Source organism: Lissotriton vulgaris, unplaced genomic scaffold, assembly GCF_964263255.1.
Source record: "Lissotriton vulgaris unplaced genomic scaffold, aLisVul1.2 SCAFFOLD_1267, whole genome shotgun sequence".
Lineage (NCBI taxonomy): Eukaryota > Metazoa > Chordata > Amphibia > Caudata > Salamandridae > Lissotriton > Lissotriton vulgaris.
In genome coordinates this window covers 104,763-125,976 of record NW_028252208.1, presented here as the reverse complement: position 1 = coordinate 125,976, position 21,214 = coordinate 104,763, and the positions used below count along the sequence as shown (strand labels likewise).

The 21,214-nt window shown below is 46.1% G+C and overlaps 1 long non-coding RNA gene across 1 annotated transcript in view; it reads right to left on the bottom strand.

The window, feature by feature from the left end:
- LOC147662636 (uncharacterized) overlaps positions 1 to 21,012 on the bottom strand; it is a 63,822-nt gene extending 42,810 nt beyond the window's left edge. The window contains exons 1-2 of the long non-coding RNA XR_015305516.1: positions 20,858 to 21,012; positions 13,982 to 14,032 (exon numbers count right to left, since the gene is read on the bottom strand). This is a non-coding gene — a long non-coding RNA (uncharacterized LOC147662636). The remainder of the gene's footprint in view (positions 1 to 13,981; positions 14,033 to 20,857) is intronic.
- Between the last annotated feature and the right edge of the window lie 202 nt (positions 21,013 to 21,214).

The window sequence follows — 21,214 nt, the reverse complement described above, 5'->3', positions numbered from 1 at the left end:
TCACTGCCTTGTAAGCCTCTCACAAATTGGAGGCCGATTCCACCGAGCCCTCATTATATTGAAAGTATTGTGTAGTTTGCATCTGTACCTTTTGCATGAACTGCTTGTTTCTGACGTGCCATGGCAGTGTAGTGTTTCTCGTTGGTCTCTTTAATTGCACTGTGACTGTGGGAGTGGTCGGATATAGCAAGCGCTTTGTGTGTGATCTCCCAAAACTGTCCCACCTGTGATTTGAATGTGAAGATGTACTCTAGTCTGGATTGGCTTTTATGTGCCACGCAGGTATGTGTGTACTGTTGACTCGATGTATTATGAGCCTGCCACAGGTCAATCATGCCCATCGCTGCTATAAATCCATGTAGTGGTTTGCTTCAGAGTGTCCCCATTGCCTCGGTCAGTCTATCTAACTGCGGGTCCATGACAGCATTCATGGCATCCACAAGAATGGGCATGCCTATGGGCAACTCAAGTATGGTGCTTCCCAGCAGTGTAAGGGTATCACTATGCAGAATCTGAGGAATGTATACAGAGTAAAGGTTCAGAGTTTTCCCTTCCCAAGAGCTGGTGATTGCTACATACTGTCCTAGCTTGTCGAGCCAACACCTATTCACTATCAGTGAAACGGATGCCTTAATTAGAATCCCCGCTCCCCTTGAGCCTGAGGTATACCTCGCGTGCATGTGCAACTTGTACCCATATCTATCCATTGCATTTCAGGGATTGCCTCTTAGGTGGGTCTCCTGGAGCAACACCATGCCAGGACCATGCCTACGAAGGCAGTGGAGCAGCAGCGTTCGCTTCACCTTACTACCCAAACCATTGATATTCCACGTCAAAATTGTAAGTGCCATCATGGAGAGTTGGTCATGTTATGGTGGGTGAGAACTCTCAACCCCTCGCGCCCCCAGCTGGTTAAGTGTATCTCCTCAGCACCTGTGTCCACCTCCATGGAGTTGTTTCATGTGTCCGACAGCTCTCATCCATGTGTCCTCCTGTATTACTGTGTTTCTTAGTTTCGAGCATAAAAATAACAACTACTGTAACAATCACACCCACTTGATGGGTTTCTATCCCTCTAACTTGCACCCCCCACCCTGCTTCCCTGCTTGAACTACCCTCTTCCCCAACCTGCAGGGAGCTTTTCGCCCTATAGAACATGCTTAATGCTAAGGTAGGCTGGAGTCTCTCATCTGACCCATTCTCGCCTGCGTTTCCAGCCCATTGTAACTATTAAGTTTTGTTTAATTGCATAGTGCCTTGGTTAAAATATCTCTTCCCATTGTCATCTATATTTCGTTGTCCCCCCTCCCCACTCTAGGGCCCCCCTCCAACAACAGCAAGGCCACTGGAGTGAAGTCCATTCCTCGCTGCTCCCTGTTCAGAGCCTTTGCACAGGTGACGCATCCTATAGCCAGTCTTGTTTCCCGCATAGTCACTCAACGCCATTCTCCACCAGACCGGTTCTCGCCTCTCTTTTGGCTCCCCACGAGCCCGGGGGTCTCTTCTGATTTAAGAGGTTTTATATAGCGCTGGCTGGACCCAGGAGTATCAGAGCGCTTTACAAGGTGTTTCAATACAGGTACAGTGTGTATAAGCACAGGCAATGGATTAATAAAAGAGTAAGTCCACATAGGATACATGACAACTAGATGAAAAAGTAAAAACAATTGCTAGACACTATGAGAAATACAATATAGCGGTCACAGCTTGGTGGGAAGCTTCACCTAAGTATACAAAAACATGCAAGAAAAAACTGAGGGTCATAAGGAGGGGAGGTAAGGTGATCAGATTGAAGGAAAGGGGGTTGGGTAGGCGGGTGGTCACTAGCCATATGTGGAGCAGCTAGGTGTGGTGATGCAGAGGGGCGAGGCTACTAGGGAGAGATTAGAAGCCCCAGTATTTATTAAGGAAAAGAAATTTGAGTTCTTTTTTGAAGCTGGGGTAGAACTGGTTACAACAGAGGTCTTTTGGGAGGGCATTCCAAATAAGTGGGGCATTGCCTGATAAGGAGCGTGACTGAGTGGAATTCTTTTTCTGAAGGGGGGGATAAGTAGGAGGGTGTTGGAGCTTTTCAGTGATCGCGTGTAGCCTGCTTTGGTCAGTTTGTTGGAGAGGTATGTCGGTGTGTTTTGGTGGAGGATTTTGTGCGTAATGCAGGCGGTTTTATATGTGGATCTACCTTCAATGGGGAGCCATTTGAGGGCGGGAGAGATGTGGTCAAATCGTTTGCAGTCCGTGATAAGCCTAGCCGCGAGGTTGAGCACTGATTTAAGAGGTGCCAGGTGGGTTTTAGGAATTCCGGTGAGGATGGCATTGCCGTAATCAATGCACGATAGAGTAAGAGATTGGACTGCCAGTTTAAAGTCATCAATTGGGATGAAGGGCTTAATTTTCTTAAGGTTACGGAGGGTAAAGAGGGCTCCTTTGGCAGAGTTGTTGATGTGTACGTTGAGAGTTAGGCGGTTGTCAAGGGAGATGCCTAAGGATTTGACTGAGGTGGCTAGGGACAAGGAGAAGTTAAGGGCGTTAAGGTCTGTGATCCACTTTTGAATGGAGAGCTGGTTGTTTTTTGGGGAGAAAAGAATAATTTCAGGTTTTTTTTGGGTTAAGTTTGAGATAGTTCGAGTGGAACCAGGCTTGAATTTTGATGAGGGTGTTGTTGAGGTGGAGGTTGTCAGCATGGGTTTTTATCTTATGGTAGAGTTGTGTATCGTCAGCGTAGAGGTGATAGTTAATCCCAGCTTGTTTGAGAATGAGGGTGAGGGATTCCATGAAGAGGTTAAAGAGAGAGGGAGATAGTATGGATCCTTGCGGATCTCCTATAGAGATGGGGGAGGGGTTCGAAAGGCAATTGTGGATTTTAATTTGCTGAGCAGATGGGAGTGGTCAGATGCACTGCAGCTCCGCGGCAGTCCCAACACCGCCAGGCCCCGCTTCAGGCGACACAGGACACGGAGGCACATCGGTCCGCCCAGCAGCAGGTCCAGGATCGGGGGCGGGCCGATGGAATGCAGGCCCAGGGCGATCCCGCGAAGGAGGAGGCAGATCGGGTTCAGTGAGCCAAGGCCCCGGGGCTCAGCGCCCACCACGGGGAAAGGAACCAACGGGGGAGGCAAGGAGGGGCTCCCCGCCGGGACAGCCAAGCAACGGCAGCACCGCAGCCCGCACGAAGGGCCGAGACCAGGAGCGAACTAGGCTTCACTAGGCCGAAGCGCTACACCACCCGGCCGCTCAGCAGATGGCCCCCAAACCCTGCAGGCACTAACCCCGGGCAGCGGTACAACTCACCAGAGGGGAACAGAATGACGATCTCCGCAGCGGAGCCCAGCACAGCCAGCAGGCTCACCACCAGCAGCAGCGGCAGGTCCAGCAGCTTGGAGCTCGCCACCGGTACAGGGGCTCCGGGCCCACCACGAGGCCAACAGCGTCGACCAGCGGACCATAAGAGAGGTGGAAACTGGCCAGGAAGGTGCAGGACAGCCCCCGGGGGCAGAGATCAAAAGAGCAGCGCTGGCGAGGTAAGATGCCAGGAGGAAAATGACGGATTGTGTTGCTTGGCCGGCAGAGCCCACTTAGAGTGCGGCCATCTTGCAGCCGGCCAAGCCACGCCCCCACAGTGTATGATTTATAAGAAATGCTTTTGCTCTTTGGCTTTCCTTTCGAATTTACACTATGTGTAGTTATTGAATATTATGTACTGTGCATACATTGAGTATGTTGTCGTTTCACCCTTTTGCCTCGGTGGCACGGAAAAAATGGGTGGAACTCATGTCATCACACCCACTAGCCTCTCTTATGGCTCAGGTGACGAGTCGCGTGCGGAGGTGTGGTATTGTGACGTCCTTGTTGGCGTGCAGAGCTAGGAAAAAAGTTTCTGTGGAATGCTGGCGCAGGGGATATTCATAAGGTGAGGAATCCACAGGCAGACACTGTATCCACCAGAAAAAGCGTTACCGAAGGTAAATAACTTGTCCTTTACTCCCAACAAGAGCTTTTACACATGTTTTTTTAATGTGAAACATGAAAAATGCAAAAACAAGATTTATCCAAAAAATAGGAAGGTGAAAGAGCGCCATGCACTTTGTGCCTGCCTGCAGTGGGAACCAGCGCTCGCCATTGCGGGAAGGGAGAGGGCCATCTGTTTTCACTCAGCCGTGTGTTTATATTTGCATCGCGCTTTCACTTTCACTTTAAATGAATGCACCATGCAAAAATAAACATGGGGCTGAGTAAAAACAGACGGCCCCATAAAGATAAGAAATTGCTTTGCGACAGCAGCAAAGCAGACAAGCCTGTCCGGATGGACCGTACGAAAAGGTGAACGGACAGCGGCTACAAAACCCCATTTCCAATGGCAGGCCACCGTTTAGCATAAATGGTGATGCAAGCCAATGAAAGTGAGGGGCGGCGCTTTGAGTCCCCTTCTCAAATCCCCTCTCTTACTATAACTCTAAAGGGCAAGCAGCGCATGTGATGCAACGCTAGGTGACACCTAAAATAGGATCGAGTTCAAATCTTCATGCATTGCATTCAAGGCACTGCTTAACTCCAGTCCAGAATACCTTAGTCGACGCTTCCAGTGGTATGTCACTAAAAAATCACTGCCCATATCTTATACATCAAATCTCATTATACCTAAGGGTAGAAGGGCTCCTTGGGGATTGTGCAGCTGTTTCTTGTGCAGATCTTCCTTCCGGGCAGGACTTCTGTCAGCTGTGCCATGAGCAGATCTTCCTTCCAGGCAGGACTTCTGTCAGGTGGTCCTTGTGCTAATCTTCCTTCCAGGCAGGACTTCAGTCAGCTGTGCCTTGTGCAGATCTTTCTTCCAGGCAGGGTCTTTTGTCAGCTTTGCCATGTGCAGACTTAAGTCAGCTGTGCCTTGTGAAGATCTTCCTTCAAGGCAGGACTTCTATCAGCTGCGCCTTGTGCAGATCTTCCTTCCGGGCAGGACTTTTGTCAGCAGTTTCTTGTGCTGATCTTCCTTCCAGGCAGGATTTCTGTCAAGTGCACCATGTGCAGATCTTCCTTCCAGACAGGGGCTTCTTTCCTCAATGATCAGTTCAAAAGTTGGGAGAGGTAGAACTGGTCTCGGTCATCTTCTTTATTGCAGCTCTACTGGTCAAGCCACAGAGCTCGAGGTCTGAGATGAAGGAGAGTCTGGATTTTCTGATCTCCGTAGAGCATTGGGACAGTCCTACCGCATCCAGCATATACAAGACTCCAAGAGTCAACGCTACAAGTGCTGCTCCAAGGTTTAATTCAACCACTGTATCTGAACATTCCCTGGCAAATGCCAACTGAAGAATAAACATCCAGCCAGCACCAGCAGAGTGCAGAAAGCTTTTCAGACACCTCGTGGTACTTGGACTTTCTTTATCTGTCGTAACTGAAGATGTTAAACCTTGGTAACATCTATTCCCTTTGGACAAGGTCCTCCAGCATATACAAGACTCCAAGAGTCAACGCTACAAGTGCTGCTCCAAAGTTTAATTCAACCACTGTATCTGAACATCCCCTGGCAAATGCCAATTGAAGAATAAACATCCAGCCAGCACCAGCAGAGTGCAGAAAGCTTTTCAGACACTTCGTGGTACTTGGACTTTCTTTATCTGTCGTAACTGAAGATGTTAAACCTTGGTAACATCTATTCCCTTTGGACAAGGTCCTCCATTTTGTCATCAGAATGTAACTCATCCTGCGCAGACACAAACCCTCAAGTCCGTATTGCTTGAAGCTGGGTGGTTCTCACACAAAAGAAGGCCCTCCAAAAATTGCTGACATTTTCTTACACCCCCTGGACAGCCATGGCAACACCACACCAACTACACCCCCTCAGGGATCACCAGTCCATCTACCAGCAGCAAGACTCAGATCTTTCAACCTTCTCTGGTACCGTCTTTGGAACGGCTCATCTCTGAGATTCGTGGAAGCTCCACACTCAGTGAGCTCAGAGTTCCCTTGTAAAACCATCTCATGAGAGTGGAAGAAAAGAACAATAAGTGACATGCACTGCACAGAAGTGTAAATAAATCTACCATTATCATTCCATGTACCATTGTTCTACTGCTGTTGTTTAGATATGGATGTTTTGCCGTCTATCACAGCAGCTTCTTCGTTACTCAACAGTTTGTTTTCCATCATACCTACTTACCTATGTACTGTTTCTGACCTTATAACATCTCTGGCTGACATGTTTTGCTGTCTGTTGCTACAAAAATTGGAAATAGATTGCTACTGCAGGATGAGTGCAGCGTCCTTGTAGTCAGGTGCACTTGATTGAAATATAAAAGGTACCATGTTTGTTAAAAAAGCTGCAACTATTAGAATAATAACACACCAAAAGCAGCGCATACAATGCAATAACACGGACCAGGTACTAGAAAAACGTGAGTCAAACAATGCAATAACACAGGTCAGGCCTAGGAACACGTGACACAAACAATGCAATACCACAGACCAGACATCGGGAGAATCTGACGCAAATAATGCAATTACACAGGCCAGGCACCAGGAGAATCTGATGCAAACAAAGCAATAACACAGGCCAGGTACTAGGAGAATCTGATGCAAACAATGCAATAACATAGGCCAGGCACTAGAAGAAACTGATGCAAACAATGTATTAACACAGGCCAGGCCCGAGGAGAATCTGATGCAAACAATGCAATAACATAGACCAGGCACTAGAAGAAACTGATGCAAACAATGTATTAACACAGGCTAGGCACTCGGAGAATCTGACGCAAACAATGCAATAGTACAGACCAGGCACTAGGAGATTCTCATGCAAACAATGCAATAACACGGGCAAGGCACTAGGAGAATCTGATGCAAACAATACGATAACATGGGCCAGGCACTAGGAGAATCTGATGCAAACAATGCAAAAACATACGCCAGGCACTAGGACAATCTGATGAAACAATACAATACTACAGACCAGGCACTAGGAAAATCTAATGCAATAAATGCAATAACACATGCCAGGCACAAGCAGAATGTGATGCAAACAATGCAATAACACATGCCAGGCACAAGGAGAATCTGATGCAAACAATGCAATAACACATGCCAGGCACTAGGAAAATCTAATGCAATCAATGCAATAACACATGCCAGGCACAAGGAGAATGTGATGCAAACAATGCAATAACACAGGCCAGGCACAAGGAGAATCTGATGCAAACAATGCAATAACACAGGCCAGGCACGAGTAGAATCTGATGCAAACAATGCAATAACACAGGCCAGGCACGAGTAGAATCTGATGCAAACAATGCAATAACACAGGCCAGGCACAAGGAGAATCTGATGCAAACAATGCAATAACACAGGCCAGGCACAAGGAGAATCTGATGCAAACAATGCAATATCACAGGCCAGGCACTAGGTGAATATGATGCAAACAATGCAATAACACAGACCAGGCACCAATGGATTTGCACCCAGTGGAGTTACTAACAGAAAGCGTTCAGTGTCTAACAGCAGGAAAAGTTCTATTCTGTCTGTAAGTTCTCTTGAGAGGTAGCATGTAATAGGTGGCGGGATTCAGGGTACTGTGTGGACAAGAGGGTGGGAGGGCAAAGACTAGTTTCATATGGCCTGAAGTATGAGCAAAATGAGTAATATTTCAAGGAAGTATTACCATATAGTAAATCATGCAGTCAGTTTATTTTTTTTAATAATATGGACGGACAGAAAATCGACCTACAAAAATATGGGGAACAAAATTTCGAAGTCAAGAATATCGATATCCTATCTACATTAAGCACAAAAATATCGAAACAAAAAAGTATCGTTGTTAAAAATATTCGTTTTTTAAAGTTAAAAAAGAATGTAAAATAACTATATATATATATATAAGAAACATAGTTAAATATTTTTTAATATTTTAAAATAACTAGTATATATAATGTTAACATAAATTAAATATATACATATAATATATATTATATATATACGTACTTAATATTAATTAATAATTATTTTCATAACTTCTAAATTGTTAACACAATTTGTATACATTTTAAATACATATATACACATACAAGTTCAAGTTCAAGTTCAGCATTTGTATAGCGCACTACTCACCCAGAGGGTCTCAAGGCGCTTGGGGGGTGGGGGGGGGTTAAGTTACTTATCAAAGATCCAAGTTTTTAGTTGTTTTCTGAAGGAGAGGTGGGTGGGGAGAGAATTCCAGGTTTTGGCCGCTAAGTAGGAGAAGGATCTTCCTCCCATGGTAGATCTGTGGATGCATGGAACTGCGGCGAGGGCTTGATTGGACGATTGTAGTTGGCGGGAGGGGGTGTAAAAGGACAGGCGCATGTTGAGGCATTCGGGTCCTAGGTTGTAGAGGACTTTGTGTGCGTGGATGAGGCGACGGAACATTATTCTCTTGTTGATGGGGAGCCAGTGGAGATCTTTCAGGTGCCCGGATATGTGAGCTTGGCGGGGGATGTCTAGTATGAGTCTGGCTGAGGCGTTTTGGATGCATTGGGAGTTTTTTCTGTAGTTTGGCTGTGGTTCCGGCGTAGAGGGTGTTTCCGTAGTCCAGTCGGCTTGTGACTAGAGCAGGGGTGACTGTCTTTCTTGTTTCGGTGGGAATCCAACGGAAGATTTTTTTGAGCATGCGTAGAGTGTTGAAGCATGATGATGAGACGGTGTTGACTTGTCTGGTCATCGAGAGGGAGGAGTCTAGGATGAAGCCCAGGTTGCGTGCATGGTCGGTGGGGATGGGTGCGGTTCCCAAAGCCGATGGCCACCATGAGTCGTCCCAGGCAAAGGGGGATGAGCCTAAGATGAGGACTTCTGTTTTGTCTGAGTTCAGTTTTAAACGGCTGTTCTTCATCCACTCGGCTACTTCTTTCATCCCTTCGTGTAGGTTGGTTTTGGCGGTGTTTGGGTCTTTGGTGAGGGAGAGGATCAGCTGAGTGTCGTCAGCGTAGGAGATGATGTTGAGGTTGTGTTGGCGCGCTATGGATGCGAGGGGACTCATGTAAACGTTGAAGAGGGTGGGACTGAGTGATGATCCTTGTGGTACCCCGCAGATGACTGGGGTGGCTTCTGATCTAAAAGGGGGGAGGCGGACTCTCTGGGTTCTTCCGGCGAGGAACGAGATGATCCAATCTAATGCTTTTCCTTGTATTCCGACGTCGCTTAGGCGTTGTATAAGGGTGCTATGACAGACTGTGTTGAAGGCTGCGGAGAGGTCTAGTAGGATGAGGGCAACTGTTTCCCCGTGGTCCAGTAGTGTTCGAATGTCGTCGGTTGCTGCGATGAGGGCGGTCTCGGTGCTGTGTTTGGCTCGGAAGCCGGATTGTGAGGGGTCGAGGGATTTGTTGGATTCGAGGAAGGCGGCGAGTTGATTGTTGACGGCTTTCTCAATGACTTTGGCAGGGAAAGGGAGGAACGAGATGGGGCGGTAGTTTTTAAGTTCAGTGGGGTCAGCTGTGGGTTTCTTCAGAAGGGCGCTGAGTTCGGCATGTTTCCAGCTTTCCGGGAAGGTAGCGGAGTTGAGGGAGCAGTTGATGACGTCTCGGAGATGGGGTGCGATAATGGAGTCTGCTTTGTTGAAGATGTGGTGGGGACATGGGTCTGTTGGCGATCCTGAATGGATAGAGTTTATCAGGCGGATGGTGTCTTCAGTGGTGATTGGGTTCCAGGCGCAAATGTTGTTAGAGGGGTGTTTTGGTTCTGAGGTGGGTGGGGTGGACTGGACTCCGGATTGGTTTTCGAAGCTGTTATGTATATCGGCGATTTTGTTGTGAAAAAAAGAAGCTAGGGAGTCGCAAAGGTCTTGAGAGGGAGTGATGTTGTTGGTGCCTGCGGTGGGGTTGGTAAATTCTTTGACGATGTTGAATAGTTCCTTGCTGTTGTGGGCATTGTTGTCAAGTCGATCCTTGAATGCTGATTTCTTGGTAGATCGGATCAGTTGGTGGTGTTTGCGGGTGGCGTTCTTGAGGATGGTCAGGTTGTCAGATGTTGGGTTTTTTCTCCAGGCTTTTTCGAGGTTACGACAGTGTTTCTTGGATTTCTTAAGGTCATTGTTGAACCAGGGTGCTTTATTGTTGCCTTGCTTGATTTGATGGTTTTCCAAGGGAGCTAATTCGTCAGCGCTGTGGGTGATCCATTGTGTGAGGTTGCTGGCTGCTTGGTTTGGGTCCAATGATTTGGCAGGAGGGATTTGGTGAAGTGATGTGAAGAGCTGTTCGATGGTAATTTTGTTCCAGTATCTTCGGGGAATTGGTTGTGGGTGGTTGTGGGTCGTGGTCTTTTTGTAGTTGAAGTGAATGCAGCTGTGGTCCGTCCAATGAAGGGCTGTGGTGTGATTGAAGATGTGTTTGCTGGAGGTGATGATTGGGTCGAGCGTGTGCCCAGCATAGTGGGTGGGGGTGTAAAGAAGTTGTTTGAGTCCGAGATTGGCGAGGTTGTCCAGAAGGGTGGTGGTGTTGCTGTCGTTGTTCTTTTCCAGGTGGAAGTTGAGGTCTCCCAGTAGAATGTAGTCCTCGGAGGGGAGGGCGTGAGGGCTGATGAAGTCAGTGATGTCTTCGCTGAATTGTGTGCGGGGTCCTGGTGGCCTGTAGATGAGGGTGCCTCTGAGTGTGGTCTTGGGGTCGGTGTGGATCTGGAAGTGTAGGTGTTCTGCGGAAGAGAGGTTATCGTCAGAGCTGGTCGTGATGCGGATGGTGTTCTTATGGACGATGGCGATGCCTCCTCCTTTTTGGTTGGTGCGGTCTTTTCGGATGATCTTGTAGCCGTCCGGGATGGCTACGGCGATGTCGGGTGCTGATGAGGCGTTCATCCAGGTTTCTGTAAGGAATGCGACATCTGGCGATGTGGTATCAAGTAGGTTCCAAAGTTCAGTGGCGTGACTATGGACCGAGCGGGTGTTGAGCAGGATGCAATTTAGGTAGTTAGTGTCGGAGTTCTGTTTGGGGTTTGTGGATTTAGTGTGGGTCCTGATGCAGTCGAACTTGCAGGAGTGGCAGGTATTGCAACAGTAGAGAAAATATTGGATAGCGTAGGGGTTAAAACTACTGTTCCCACTGCAGTGAAATGTAAATGTAAATGTAGAGTATTTATATAGTGTACTTCTACCCGGAGGCCTCGTAGCGCTGTATTCATACCGCTGTGGAACCCATCCTGGCTTTCCTGTGAAATGTCCACTCCTGAGCACCCCCAAGGTGAAGCCAGGTATCCACAGCGCTGCTGGGGCCGTTGTGGAGATTAAGCAAGCTATTGCCCAGAGTCACAGAGTGTGACCCATGATTAGACTAGGCCCGAGGTGAGAATTATCAGGTCCGAGGAAATTGTGTTTAAGAGCCGCTGAGGCGGGAATGGAACCCTGGTCCCGGGCCAGACCTCTGCATCAGGGTCTGCCGCTCTAACCATTGAGGCACGCTTCTTCCAGTGAGTGAAACAGTAGGAAAAATATTGGATAGTGTAACTGTAAAAATTACTATTCCCCCTCCAATGAGTGCAACAGTAGGGTAAGTGTTGGAGGGCGTAGGGGTTAAAACTACTATTCCCACTCCAGTGACTGCAACAGTAGGGTAAATATTGGATAGTGTAACTATAAAAATTACTATTCCCACTCCAATGAGTGCAACAGTAGGGAAAGTGTAGGATAGCGCAGAGGTTAAAATGACTATTCCCTCTCCAGTGAGTGCAACAGTAGGGAAATTGTTGGATAGCGTAGGCGTTAAAGTTACTATTCCCACTCCAGTGAGTGCAACATTAGGGTAAATATTGGATAGCGTAATTGTAAAAATGACAATTCCCACTCCAGTGAGTGCAACAGTAGGGAAATTGTTGGATAGCGTAGGCGTTAAAATTACTATTCCCACTCCAGTGAGTGCAACAGTAGGGTAAATATTGGATAGCATAATTGTAAAAATGACAATTCCCACTCCAGTGAGTGCAACAGTAGGGAAAGTGTTGGATAGCGTAGGGGTTAAAATTACTATTCCCACTCCAGTAAGTGAAAAAGTAGGAAAAGTGTTGGATGGCATATGTGTTAAAATTACTATTCCCACTCCAGTGAGTGCAACAGTAGGGAAAGATTTGGATGGCATATGTGTTAAAATTACTATTCTCACTCCAGCAAATGCAACAGTAAGGAAAGTGTTGGATAGCGTAGGGGTTAAGATGACTATTCCCACTACAGTAAGTGAAATAGTAGGGAAAGTATTGGATAGCGTATGTTTTAAAATTACTATTCCCACTCCAGCAAGTGCAACAGTAGGGAAAGTGTTGGATAGCATAGGGGTTAAAATTACTATTCCTACTCCAGTGAGTGCAGCAGTAGGGAAAGTGTTGCATAACGTAGGGGTTAAAATTACTATTCTCACTCCTTAGAGTGCAACAGTAGGGAAAGTGTTCGGATAGCATAGGGGTTAAAATTACTATTCCCACTCCAGTGAGTGCAACAGTAGGGAAAGTGTTGGATAGCGTAGGGGTTAAAATACTATTCCCACTCCAGAGAGTGCAACAGTAGGGAAAATGTTGGATAGCGTAGAAATACAATATTACTATTCCCACTCCCATAAATGCAACAGTAGAGAAAGTGTGGGATAGCATAGGGGTAAAAATTACTACACCCACTCCAGTGTAACAGTAGGGAAAGCGGTGGATAGCATAGGTGTTCATTTTAGGCACTTATAATTTAAATATTTTAATAGAAATAACATTTGAAAAAGTTAATTAAAAAAATTATTAATAAATATCAATACAAATAAAGAAATGTTTATGTAATTAACATTAAATTAAATCTCACCCTATTCCCCTATAAATACACTACACACTACACATAAAAAAGAACATTATTTTAATTATATATTAATTAAAAATAATGAAAAATTAGTAATTAATTAATAATAATTTCACATTAATTATTTAAAAATAATAATGACTTATTTATATTACTTCCAAATATATTCCCCTATAAACCAACAACACACTACACATAAACAATAACACAATTATTTTGTATCAATTGATAAAAAAATATTACCAACTAATAATTATTTAACAATAATTAATTAATAAATAATAATTAATTAAAATAAATAATTAATTATAATACATTAGTTCCCACCCTATTCCCCTATAAACACACAACACGCTACACATACAAAATTAACAAAATAATATAATTAACGATTAATCAATTAATAAAAATGAATTACCAATTATTAATTAATTCACAAGAATGCAATTATCAATAACCATAAATAAAACTAATAACACACTATGTATTATTAATATACGTATTAATTAATAAAGTCATAAAAGCTAATGGCCAATTATTAATTACCAATACAGTAATAATAAATACAAATTAAATAAAAATATTAATTAAATAATTAAAGTACTTCCCACCCTATTACCCTACAAAGCCATAAACCGCAACAGACCTAAAACACAATTTCTCATTAAAATTTATTTATATTTAATAAAAATGTCTATTTAATATAATTTAATTACTTCCCAAACCTATTCCCCTATAAACCCACAACCCGCTCTAATACTAAAATACAAATGATTATTAAAATTAATTTATATTTAATAAAAATTATTATTTAATTTAATATAATTACATTTCTTCTCACCCTCTTCCCCTATAAACCCACAACCCGCTCTAATACTAAAACACAAAATGTTATTAAAATTAATTTATATTTAATGAAAATGATTTTTTAATTTAATATAATTAAATTACTTCTCACCCTATTCCCCTGTAAACCCACAACCCGCTCTAATACTAAAATGCAAAATCTGCCTAAAAATATTTTAATATTTTCTAAACATTTCATACATATATTTAAAAATAAATAAAATACATTATAAAAAATATTAAACACATACATATAAAATGCATACTTAAATACATAACACTAATATAAATTTTGATATTATTTACAACTATATTTTTGCTAACAATATTACTTACATCAATATTAAATAAAACAAAATTACTTACCTTAAGGTCGATATTCTGGTCACCGATATTCTTGCTGTCGATATTCTGTACCTACGATATAAAAAACTTGATATTAAGGTAGGTTGATATTACAACATCGATATATTGACTGTGCACCACTTTTTTGGGGCCAGGTGTGGGATATTACGTACCAAGTGGTGTCAGAGAGATTATAACCTTCTCTACAAGGGTCATCTGCTTTACAATGAATTTCAATACGAGGAGAGAATCTAAAAAGCAGCGGCAGGCATGGAGTGAGAGGAGATAATGCAGATTGTCACTAACGTTATGGAACAGCACACAACTTTAGAGGCTACGTAGATACAGGGGAGACACCTGAAATGGGCTCTCCACCTCACATGAATCCAGTACATGAAAGCGCCTTTACACACAGACCAAGCTTCCTTATTTATTATTATTGATTTTTTTTGGGAGATTTGTAAAGCGCACAAATACCCTGGGGTGTCTCGGTGCTACGGACCGCAGTAGGTAACCCTGATGGAGATCTTATTGATTGAAGAGTCAGGTTTTTATCAGCCTTCTAAAAGTAAGCGAAGACTGACAGGATCTGACCTCCAGCGGGATAGTATTCCAGAGTTTACCCGTGGAGACCACAAATCTTCTGTCGCCCCAAGAAGCTGTTTTAGTGTGTGGCACATTTAGCTGAAGTGTATGTGAATCTTTGGGGGATATATTAGAAATTCGGATCTGTTTTGTGAGATGCTTTAAAGGCAATGCAAATTGTCTTGAACTTTATCCGATTCTTTACTGACACCAGTTATAATTCTTGACAATGTGGGAAATGGACTTGAATTTAGGGGTTCCTGATAAAATTCTAGCAGCTACATTCTGAACTGTTTGAAGTTTTTGAATGACCTTCTTTTGCACATTCGCAAACAGTCCATTGCAGTAATCTATGGGAGACATAACTAAGGTGCTGACTAGAGCGTTCAGAGGAAGAAATGGCAGAAGTTTTTTAATCATGCGTAATTTGTGAAACGATGCTGAGGCTACCGAATTAGCATGTGGAAGAAAAGTCAGTCTATCATCAAATGTAACACCCAGATTCCTAACCTTGGTTACTGGAGTTGGTGGGTGCCCATGGAGGGGGGCCACCAGGTTTGAGACCAGCAGGGGAGTAGTTTACCGAAGAGCATGACCTCTGTTTTTTCAGAGTTTAATTTGAGGCAGTTGCTGGCCATCCAGCTACAGATGGCGAGAATGCCTTCCTGAAAGTTAGCTGCAACCCTTTCTCCGTTGTTGTTCATAGCCAGCACCAATTGAGTATCGTCGGCGTAGGAAGTAAGGCCCATCCCATGAGCTTTGATGACTTTGGCTAGGTCCGACACATAGATATTAAAAAGAGTCGGACTCAGGGATAAGCCTTGAGGGACCCCACATGGTAGGGCCAATTGGGCAGAGTGGAAATTGCCTAAGTTTACCGACTGAGTGCGATTGGTGAGAAAGGATTGCAGCAGTTCTCTGGCCTTGTGTTGGATGCCCATACAAGTGACGCGATCGATCAAGATAGTATGATCGACCATGTCAAAGGCCGCTGAGAGGTCCAGCAGGATGAGTATTGCTGTTCCTCCCTGGTCCAGGATAATTCTAATGTCTTCCGACGCCTTAATTAAAGCGGTCTCTGTTCCATGGCCTTTGCGGAACCCAAATTGAGTGTCATCTAAGAGATGATGGTCTTCTATATACTTGGAAAGTTGAATATTCATGAGTTGCTCTACACTTTTAGCTGTGAAAGGTAGGCTAGTTATAGGCCTATAGTTTTTGGTAACAACTGGGTCCAGGTTGGGTTTTTTAATAGAGGTTTTAAGATTGTCTTCTTCCAGGTGGTGGATAGGTTCCAGAGGAGAACATTACATAAAAAATGTTGGATAAAACAGCAGCCACCTGCTCAGCAACTGGTGTGAGTGCGTCCTGTGGTCAAGGGTCATTTGCTGACCCTGACTTTATAGAGGACATTGTATTAAGAATTTATTTCTTCTGCTGTTATGTTTTCAAATTGCTTCAAACAATGTTCTGGGGTACTGTTGATCAGAGGTTGATCGGCCAACTTGGTGTGAGATGCAAATTCCAAATAGATGTTGTTAACTTTATTATAGAAGTAATCCGCTAAGGAGTTACATAGTGACTGGGAGGGTGTTGTAGCAGCGGTAGGTGTGTGACCTGATAGCTTAGAGACTACTTGATAGAGCTTTTTATTGGAGTGTTTTGCCGATTCTATTTGGGATACATAGTATTCACTTTTTTCCTGTGCAATAATGCGTTTATATTTGGCAAGCTCATCTTTGTAGAGGAATTTTTCTTCCCTGGTGTAGGATTTGCGCCATTGCCTTTCCCGATTTCTGCATACTTTCTTTTGTTCCCTTGGGGTTTCAGTGAACCATGGGGCTGACGGGGAGGTTCGATTTTTGGAGAGGGTTTTGCTCGGTGCCAGCAGATTGAAGGCTTTCTGCAGCCAGTTGGTGTAATTGGCCACGGCAGTATTAGAGTCTGGCGAGGCATCTGGTCGAGGGGAGGACAACTGGGTATTGAGGAGATGATTGTCTACCTTTATTCAAGCTTTAACTACATCTGGCCTATTTATGCTGGCGTTTAGGAAAGGCTTACTGTGGGTAGAAATGTCAAATATGAATGCGTGATGGTCGGTCCACACTAGAGGGAGTATATTTTTTACAAGGATATTTTGGTTATTTGTGAAAAGGCCATCCAGCGTGTGACCCGCTGTGTGGGTGACTTTATGAACTCGCTGTGACAGCCCTGCTGCTTCTAGGTCCGCAAGTAGTGACGAGGTGTCCTTATCTAGGTGGTTTTCTAAATGAAAGTTGAAGTCGCCTAGAATACAGAAGGTATCTTCGGCTACTGTGGATTCTAGGAGGTTACCTAGGCCGGACAGAAACTCTGTTCTCGATCCTGGGGGGCGGTATAGTAGTATCCCCTTAAATGTTTGGGATGGAGTGAGCAGGATCGTGAAGTATAGTGCGTCGCAAATGGAAGAGGGGATAGGATCTATTTTAGTAGTTAGCTGGCTGCGAAAAATTATTGCCAGCCTGCCTCCTTTATTGTCCAGTCTATCTTGGTTTTAAGGCAGAATAGCTCTCGGGCGTAGCCACTACGAGGTCTGGTCCAGATGCAGGGTCTGTCCAAGTCTCTGTTATAAAAAGGACATCGAGTTTATGATCAGTGAGTAGCTCTGCTATCTCATCCTTATGTTTGCCTAAGGAGCGGGCATTGATGGTGGGAAGGCACTTATAAATATGCTCAATACATCTAGAAAAATGATGTAAAAATAACCCTTGACACAACCCTTAAAGAGGTGGGCAATTCACAGGCGTGTGCGCACAACACCACTAGACATAACATCTAATCCCAGCTTCACCACTTTACCTAAATATGCTGGAAATAGACACCAAATGTTCCTTCTCGACAGTGCCACTATACAGGTCATTATCCAGGGATTGTAATCCCTCTGCCTCTCCATCACAATCTCCAACACCCCAAGTGTGGTTTACTGCACTACGAAACTGGACAACCAGGAGACTCTGTGTTTATTCCTGACCTACAATGTGTGAAATAGTGAGCTTCAGGAATCACTAACTAAATGTATGCCTTTCCCCCATTTATGTCCAAGATCAGGGGTATATACAACCATTCTAAAGTTGTAAGTAAAACTGTGTTTTTTAAAATGGCCCCAGACTGTGGTGATGCGTCTTTAACTAAAGATTCCTTCCAGCGGCTCCTGGAATGTTGTTGTTGATGCGTTGCCAGGTTGTTACCGGCAGTTACATTCCTGGTGCAGTTGGGTGAGTGGTGAATAAATCTTACTCTTAGCCTACCGATGACACGAGAGTTTGATTACCACATAGACATTGCCTCTGGGTGGTACACATTGCTTTTGGGATGAACAAGATGATATCTTAAATGTGTTTATTGAATGGTTGAATGCCAGATCAGTAGATATACAATTCTGTGTGTCCAGTAGCCAGTCATCTATCACATTTTTGGATGTAGCAGTCTTTGGCCACAATGGCAGATTATGAACTACCATCAACGAGCCTTCTCTGGCGCTGCACAAAATATTTGGAACTCTCTCCCACCGGAAATTCATAGAATCTCCTCCAAGGATGCTTTCAAGTTGGAAGCAAAAAGATTCCTCATGAATAAGTTCTTACCTTATCACGACGGACCCTAATCGCTCTGTAAATACTACAGCATTGGTTGATAATTCTGTTTGTTACAATTGTATTTGCCCCGCTTACATCATTATGTATCATCACTCCCTTGATGTCATTTTATCTTTGATGAGCCCACTCTACGTTAACCCTGAATTAGATAGGATCTGTTATGTTTGCTCTATGTGATTTTATGCTTATTAGTTTCACCATTTTAGTCTTGTTGTGATCTGTTTCCTTCCTCTCCCTCTAACTGTAAAGCGCTCTGATATCCTTCGGGATCAAGTTCGCGCTATATAAAACTTTATAACTAAAGAAATAAATTGTTTACCAAATCAAGGGTTAGGAACAATGCCCTGCATTATACAAGCCATCATCCACACAGTTTACATGACAATTTGCCTTCGGGCCAATTTCTCCGAATAAGACGGAATTGCTCAGGTAAAAGTGATTATTTTATGAATGCAGAAATTCTTGTGCACAAATTAAAGGAACGCGGATACCCAAACAAGTTGCTGAAAATACGATGAAACGTGCTTGGTGGACTCCAAGAGAGACCCTTCTGGAAAATAGACCAGCAAATGACAAGTTAGAACGCATGGTATGCATCTCCACATTTTGTTCAAAGACTACCTGTAGGAAAGTGGGTTTCTGTTATAGTAACCCCCCAATTTTTGACAGACCACTGATTCAATTTGACTTGATGTGCCCTGGTACCCTGTCATTCACCTCCTCTGCATCCCTGGACAGGCCTCACCTCATCTGGACCCCTGGACAGGCCTCACCTCCTCTGAACCCCTGAACAGGCATCTCCTCCTCTGCACCACTGGACAGGCCTCACCTCCTCTGCACCCCTGGACAGGCCTTTCCTCCTCTGCTCCTCTGGACAAGCCTCTCCTCCTCTGCCCCTCCTCTGGACAGGCCTCTCATTCTCTGCCCCCCTGGACAGGCCTCTCCTCCTCTGCTCCTCTGGATAGGCCTCACCTCCTCTGCCCCCTGGACAAGCCTCTCTTCCTCTGTATCCCTGGGCAGGCCTCACCTCCTCTGCACCCCTGGACAGGCCTCTCCTCCTCTGCCCCTCCTCTGGACAGGCCTCACTTCTTCTGCACCCCTGGAAAGCCTCACCTTCTCTGCACCCCTGGACAGGCCTCACCTCCTCTGCACCCCTGGACAGGCCTCTCCTCCTCTGCACCACTGGACAGGCCTCTCCTCCCCTGCACTCCTGGGCAGGCCTTTCCTCCTCTGCCCCTCCTCTGGACAGGCCTCTCCTCCTCTGCCCCTCCTCTGGACAGGCCTCTCCTCCTCTGCACTCCTGGACAGGCCTCTCCTCCTATTCCCCTCCTCTGGACAGGCCTCTCCTCCTCTGCCCCTCCTCTGGACAGGCCTCTCCTCCTCTGCCCCTCCTCTGGACAGGCCTCACCTCCTCTGCACCCGTGGGCAGGCCTCTTCTCCTTTGCCCCTGGACAGGCCTCTCCTCCTCTGCACCCCAGGACAGGCCTCCTCTCCTCTGCACCCCTAGACAGGCCTCTCCTCCTCTGCAACCCTGGACAGGCCTCTCCTCCTCTGCACTCCTGGACAGGCCTCTCCTCCTCTGCCCCTCCTCTAGACAGGCCTCTCCTCCTATGCCCCTCCTCTGGACAAGCCTCTCCTCCTCTGCACTCCTGGACAGGCCTCTCCTCCTCTGCCCCTCTTCTGGACAGGCCTCACCTCCTCTGCACCCCTGGACAGGCCTCTCCTCCTCTGCACCCCTGGGCAGGCCTCTCCTCCTCTGCCCCTGGACAGGCCTCTCCTCCTCTGCACCCCTGGACAGGCCTCACCTCCTCTGCACCCCTGGACAGGCCTCTCCTCCTCTGCACACCTGGACAGGCCTCTACTCCTATGCCCCTCCTCTGGACATGCCTCTCCTCCTCTGCACTCCTGGACAGGCCTCTCCTCCTCTGCCCCTCCTCTGGACAGGCCTCTCCTCCTCTGCCCCTCCTCTGGACAGGCCTCACCTCCTGTGCACCCCTGGACAGGCCTCTCCTCCTCTGCACCCCTAGACAGGCCTCACCTCCTCTGCACCCTTGGACAGGGCTCACCTCCTCCGCACCCCCAGGCCTCACCTCTTCTCCCCCCCCTGACAGGCCTCTCCTCCTCTGCCCCCCTGGACAGGCCTCACCTCCTCTGCACCCCTGGACAGGCCTCACCTCCTCTGCCCCTGGACAGGCCTCTCCTCCTCTGCCCCTCCTCTGGACAGGCATCACCTCCTCTGCCCCCCTGGACAGGCCTCTGCACCCCTGGACAGGCCTCACCTCTTCTGCCTCTCCCTTGGACAGGCCTCACCTCCTCTGCACCCCTGGACAGGCCTCTCCTCCTCTGCACCCCTGGGCAGGCCTCATCTCCTCTGCCTTCCTGGACAGGCCTCTCCTCCTCTGCATCCCCGGACAGGCCTCACCTCCTCTGCACCCCTGGACAGGCCTCATCTCCTCTGCACCCCTGGACAGGCCTCTCCTCCTCTGCACCCCTGGACAGGGCTCACCTCCTCTGCACCCCTGGACAGGCCTCTCCTCCTCTGCACCCTTGGACAGGCCTCACCTCCTCCGCTCCCCACTCAGGCTCATCACCATGAATGCCAGGGGGGGCGGGGGGGGGGGAGAATCTGATCCATGGATTAATAAATTGCAGCCAAGTGAGTTGGCAGCTCTCCTACCTGAGCAGAAACCTGTCCAGGCTCTCTCCTCCTCCTGGGGGTCTGAGGGGGGTCTGTAGATGGAGGTAACTACAGGGCTCCTTCCTTCTCTGCTGCAGGCTGAACACACCAGGAGAGGCCGGAGGTGATGTCGGCATCGCTGCTTGTGCTGTCTCTGCCACCGCTGACCCGGAAAAGGAAACCCCTCTCCTTTTCAGCCAATGTGCAGTTCAGCATCAGCAGGCGAGGAGCGCCCTCTGGTGGCCGCTGACGGAACCACCGCCTCTAGTCTTTAAAGTGAATTGGAAATGACATCCTGAATTTCATTAAATACATGAAAATGTAAGAAAACTGCCGTAATTAAACTACTCAACGTTT